This window comes from Parasteatoda tepidariorum, chromosome 10 (genome assembly GCF_043381705.1).
Source record: "Parasteatoda tepidariorum isolate YZ-2023 chromosome 10, CAS_Ptep_4.0, whole genome shotgun sequence".
NCBI classification, from domain to species: Eukaryota; Metazoa; Arthropoda; class Arachnida; order Araneae; family Theridiidae; genus Parasteatoda; species Parasteatoda tepidariorum.
Window position 1 is genome coordinate 46200726 of NC_092213.1, and position 6006 is coordinate 46206731.

A 6006-nucleotide genomic window follows, 5' to 3' on the forward strand; every position below is an offset into this window, starting at 1 on the left:
AGTAACACAGATCAACAGAATCGGCATTAAAAATAGTAATCAATGAATCTCAAGCAGCAAAAAAGAACAAAAACAGCACTATAAAATGCTAATCTCAGCGGACATAAAAGGTGTTTTCGACTCGATTCACTGGGACCAAATCATCAATAGACCAAATGATCTAGACTGTCCTACACAACTAATAAATCTAATGAATAGCTAATACGCCCCGCAATTATAGGTCGGTGGTTAATGAATTAGGCGGAGTACGATTTTCAAATTGAACACATAGCAGGAGTAGACAATCATTTAATAGATTACCTATCGCGATTTGTTGACTTCAGCCAGGGGGATTGTTACACATTGTAACAATAATTTTTTGAGGCACTAATAAGACTTTGAATTCTTCACACTCTTTATTGATAAGAACTTTTCACACTCCACAATTTGTTCTAATAATGTTTTTGGACAAGACTTCAGATTCTAATGACTATGGGTCAGGATTTTGGACAAGACTTCAGATTCTAATGACTATGGGTCAGGATTCTAGGAGGAGATATAGCCGAATTCCAACTCGAGGGCAGAGACACCTATATCGAGAATTGGGGAAGGATGTATTAGAATGGTGGCAACGACAGTGAAGCGTCCCTTTTCAAGTAATTTGATATCTCAGTTGATGATGTGAGGAGCGGAGGCTTCGGCCTGCCGTTGTTCTCTCCAAGAACGTGGTGAAATGTGTTCGTTACAATTGAAAGAAATTATGATAGTATTCAGGATCCATTTTGATCCGTAAAATTTATGGCAGAATTGATGAGTTAAATTGATCTTAGATTTCTGCATTAATGTTTGTAAAATTTGATATATACATTTTTTAATGTATCAGTGACCTCAATATGATGATGTTAGAATAAAAATGTGTAAGTAACTCTTTTGTCGTTTTCTTAGGATTATGTTTCTTTTTTATTTCAGCTTAATTGACTTATATCTAAATTTAATATTTTTATTTCCAGAGACTCTCTATAGCTTTGTACTACCATTATAATTGTTACTTTAACCACCACGTGTGGTAGTAAGTTTAATCAGTTAATTGCTAGGTTGTTTAGGATGATTGTATCCTATATTTTATACACTGCTGGACAATTGCTAAGGACGGATAACACTATCATCCATAGCAACCACAAAATGAAAGGAAGCAAAATGTGGAAAATAAGAATAAGAGCGGGATATAGTAAGAAGAGGTATGCGTATGCAAATTTTTTTTCCACGTCTGCTCATCACGTGATAGCGCTGATAAGGGCTTTAAAGGTTTTGACGCGTGTGGAGAGTTGTTGTTTCAAGTCAAAGTTTTACAGGAAAGATTTAGTTGACGTACTTGAAATTTTCGGCATGTCTTCCCGATATCACTTAGATGATTTTAAGCGTAGCAGAATTATTGGAAAGATCGAAGAAGGGCGAAAAATAACAGATGTTGCCAGGGAGTTCGACATCGCTCACAGCATTGTTTCACGGCTGTGGAAATCCTTTAAAACTACTGGAATGTGTAGTAGGCGGCACGGGGGAGGTCGTGTTAGAAGTACGACGTCTGCAGAAGATAGATACATCGTCCTATAAGCGAAAAGGAACAGGCGCACCACAGCTCAGCAGGTGGCAAATCAGTTTCTTGCTGCCACAGGAAAGCAGATCTCCCGAAAAACTGTTGCCAGACGTTTGAGGGGAGGAGGACTATACACCCGCAGACCTGTTGTGTGCGTCCCATTGACCAGACAGCACCGTACTGCACGTTTGCAATGGTGTCGTGAGCATCACAATTGGACTGAACAGGACTGGGCATGCGTACTCTTCTCAGATGAGAGTAGGTTCAGTCTGTCATCGGATTGTAGACGCCAACTGATCTGGCGCGAGAGTGGTACTGGTTATCGTCCAGAAAATATTCAGGAAAGGGACCGATATCCGACATGCAGGGTCATGGTGTGGGCCAGCATCATGATCAATGGCCGCACGCGCCTACATGTGGTTGCGAATGGGACTATGACGGGCCAACGATACTTTGAGGAAGTTCTACTTCCTCATGTTCGTCTTTTCCGTGGTGCTGTCGGTGATAAATTTGTTTTTATGGGCGACAACGCAACATGTCATCGAACACTCGCTGTTCAGAATTGTTTAGACAGTGAGGGTATTCAACGCCTCGTATGGCCATCACGTTCTCTAGATCTAAACCACATTGAAAATGTTTGAGATGCTTTGGGGAGGCAATTTGCTGGTTGAAACTATCCTCCGACAAACAAGAACACCCTCATCCGTGCACTGACAGAGGAATGGGATAAATTGCCTCAACAGCTGCTGGATAATGTTGTGCGAAGTATGATACGACCTGTAGAATGTTGCATCACACTCCACGGTGGACATATCCCGTACTGACACCTTTCTTCAAGTTGCCTGCTGACATTTAAATGCATTGTTCCATTATTCCGTACGCAGCATCAAATGAACATTTTTTTTCTTTCAGATGTTTCATAGCTTTTGTACTTTCCAGAACAATAAATATTCTTTATTCTAATGTCTGAACAGTGTGGCAACTATTTTTTATCCTACTAGGCCTCATGTCTCGCTTAATGTTATGCTACAATGCAATTTGTGATCCGTCCTTAGCAATTGTCCAGCAGTGTATAATTCTATTAATACGGCTAATTTGATTAAGTTTTATTTAATGATTTTCTCATTGTTCATTAATTATATTCTACTTCAACACCATAAACTTTAATTTTTCTATATCACCACAGCTTTAATAGGGATAATAATCAGTCAAATGACGAGGAGAGTCAAAAGGAGCAGGGTATGAAACAGGAGAATAAGAAAGCGCGGACCCCTAAGAGTATAACAAAAGAGTTGCCTGGAAATCAGAATGAAGAAGAGGAAACTCTTATAAGGCAAGTTGTGATTTTAGAAGGAAAAAAAAGAGAATGATAATATCATCCATAGGTCAATATTACTTAAAGAGTCCTTGGAAGACAAAGAAATAATTAAATTTAAAAAAGGAATAATCAGTGGGAAATTGCCTATTAAACAAAATACGGAAAGATTCTATATAGATGAGTCAGGGTTATGAATGCATTTAGGAAAAATTGATGTTAATAAAGAGTTAGTCAAACAAATCGTTGTACCGAGTCATAGTCGGGCGACAAGAGCAATCGTGGCCCTGTCGTTCTTTATTTCTTTTAAGGTTTTTGGACTAATGATCTGCGGGTGGGGATCAAGGTAGCACCCTCGTTGGAGAAGGGACCCGACCAATAAAAAGGGGACCGAGGTTTTCTAAAGGCGAACAAGATGGAAAAAGAGGGAAGAATGCGGAAGGTGGCTAACTTGATGTAGAAAAAGGAAGACGCACAGTAGGCCAGAAGACCTTGAATTTTGGCCAAAAGTCAAAAATTAAATTTCAACTAAAACATGTTTAGTCAGCTTTAATATCGCCCAAATTAAGTATTCATAATCATTCCAAACATTTTAGTTTACTTTTTGGGCCGACGAGAGTGCAATGTAGTGAAAAATATGTTTGAAATTTTTTTTTAATATAACTTTTAAATTTATATTTCAGAAGTATATATATATAAATTTCACCTTTCTGTTACATTTTTATCAGAGTAATTAGTCTGAAAATACAGTGCAATTTTTCAATTTGTTGATACTCTTGACAAACTTATAGTTTATATTTTATCATTTGACATTTTACAATGTTTGACTCACTTTCAAAACTTATCTCCAAAAAGTTCCACGAGATAATTAGCTAAATTTTTTTTTGTTGTCTTCTTTCGAAAAAACCTGCCCCATTTTGCCCATATTGCGAAGGTGGACTAAATATACCGAAAAACAAAAATTTTCTTTTTTTCATTTTTTTGCGTTATTTTGTATAGATATTCATATAAAATATTATTATTGTTCTAAATGAAGTTTATTTATTGTGAAAATTGCATCCTACTGTCTGAAATATTTGTTTTACGCAATGGTTTCAATTTTTTTTTTATAGATGGCGCTGTTTTTCAATTCCTTAATATCTTATGATAATGCAATGGAGGATATCGATTTTTCTAAACGAACTATGTTATGTTTATAGTGAAAATAACTCATTAAATTTCGGATTTAATTATTAATTTTCGGATTTAGCATCATTTATAATTTATCGTATATGAATGTATTGAATAAATACGTTTCACAGGTGAGATACAGGTGAAATGCATAGAAATGATGCAATATTTCCATTGGTAGATCTAAACAAACATGAACTCGGACTTGGAGGTTAAAATTTTAAAACAAGAATTGGTTGATTTAGTCCACGGAAGATTCGGTTATGTGTCACAATGCACAAATTTAGTATTGAACTATATTATGGAAAAAAGAAATGTAGATATAAAGATGGTAGAGTCTGATGACTTAAGTAGATTAACGAATTCTGTGAATACATTGTTATGCAAATTCAAACAAAAATGGGATGCATCAAATCGGATGAAGGACAGATTTCTCAAACAAAATTCGAATTGGTTGCAATCTGCTTTTAAAGTTGGAAGTTTGAGAATCAAGATTAAAGATTTAACGTCTACTTCTTCCGAGAAAAAACGTCCAGGAAGACCAAGTCTCGAATTTTATGAAAAATCGGAACGTTCGAAGAGGCCAGAAATTGCTACAGTAAGTTTAGAACTTAAAAATGATCCAAATAAATTATTACAAGTGTGTCGCTACGCTGCTAAAGAATCGGGAGATAAAGATATGGTGAAATTTGTAGACAAAATTGTAAAAGATCGAGAACAGTCAGCAAAAACAAGGAAAATGTTTGATGAGCCCAGGAATTTAATAGTAAAAAAAAAACACCTGAAGAAGCTTTACTTTTTTTATTAAACAATTCACTTTCTAAAGCTCAGTATACAAATATGAGATTAGCCAGCATAAAAAGTGGGGCTGATATATGGCCTGCTTATAATATTGTCAGAGAAACTAAAACTATTTGTAGACCACCATCAAGTTCAATCATTATAACTGAGACAGTTGCAGAAGTATTACTTCAAGGTTTATTAAACCACACCGTAAGCAGAATTTGTAGTTATCAGTCAGAAGTGATTCTTCAACTCATGAAAACAGCAAATACAGCAGAAACAGAAGTTTTATTATTATTTTAGTATCCGTAACTACTTTAATTCCTCTTCAACTATCAAACCAAAATGGTGAGATATTATGGTATAATAGAACACCTCAATCCACAAGATTTTGTCGTCCCATTAAGCTTCAGTTTATTAAAGAATCTAAAGAAGTTATTCTGCAAAACAAGATCGCTTTTGAAGAACAAATAAGGAATTTCGATCAATGTACGATTTCTTTGGAAGACAAAATTGTTCATGTGCATTTTAAATTATATTTAACTTTGATTGATGGCAAGGTCTTGAATATAATAACAAACACAAAATCCATGCAATCTTGTCCGCTTTGTCATGCTACCCCAAAATCTTTTAATGATCTATCCAACATTAATACTGACAAGTTTTTTACGAGTTCATCATCATTGCAACATGGATTAAGTCCTCTACATGCTTGGATCAGAAATTCAATTTAAAAAATGGCAAGTCAGATCTGGTGTTGATAAAAAGTTATTTGCACATAGGAAGATAGACATCCAGCGAATTCTGTGGGAAAATCTGGGCTTGAAAGTCGACAAACCCAAAGTTGGTGGTTTTGGGAACACAAACGATGGCAATACCGCTCGCAAAGCATTTCATGATCCTGAAGAACTTGCTGCTTGTCTCGATATCAATAAGAAATTATTGTGCCATTTGAAAAACATTTTAGTGTCTCTATCTTGTCATTTACCCATTAATCCAGATTCCTTTGAACGATATTGTTTAGCAACTGCTAAGCTTTATGTTTTTTTATATCCCTGGTTTCCAATGTCAGCTACATTGCACAAAATTTTGATTCACATTAGTGAAGTCATTCGATCATGTACATTGCCAATAGGTGCATTAGCAGAAGAAACCTCAGAGGGAA

At 35.7% G+C, this 6006-nt stretch overlaps 1 long non-coding RNA gene across 1 annotated transcript; it reads left to right on the forward strand.

Annotated features, from left to right (window-relative positions):
- Window positions 1–338: 338 nt before the first annotated feature.
- Window positions 339–825, forward strand: LOC139426961 (uncharacterized). Its single transcript, XR_011638102.1, has 2 exons — window positions 339–439; window positions 481–825. It is a non-coding gene; the product is annotated as an uncharacterized lncRNA (long non-coding RNA).
- The last annotated feature ends 5181 nt before the right edge of the window (window positions 826–6006 follow it).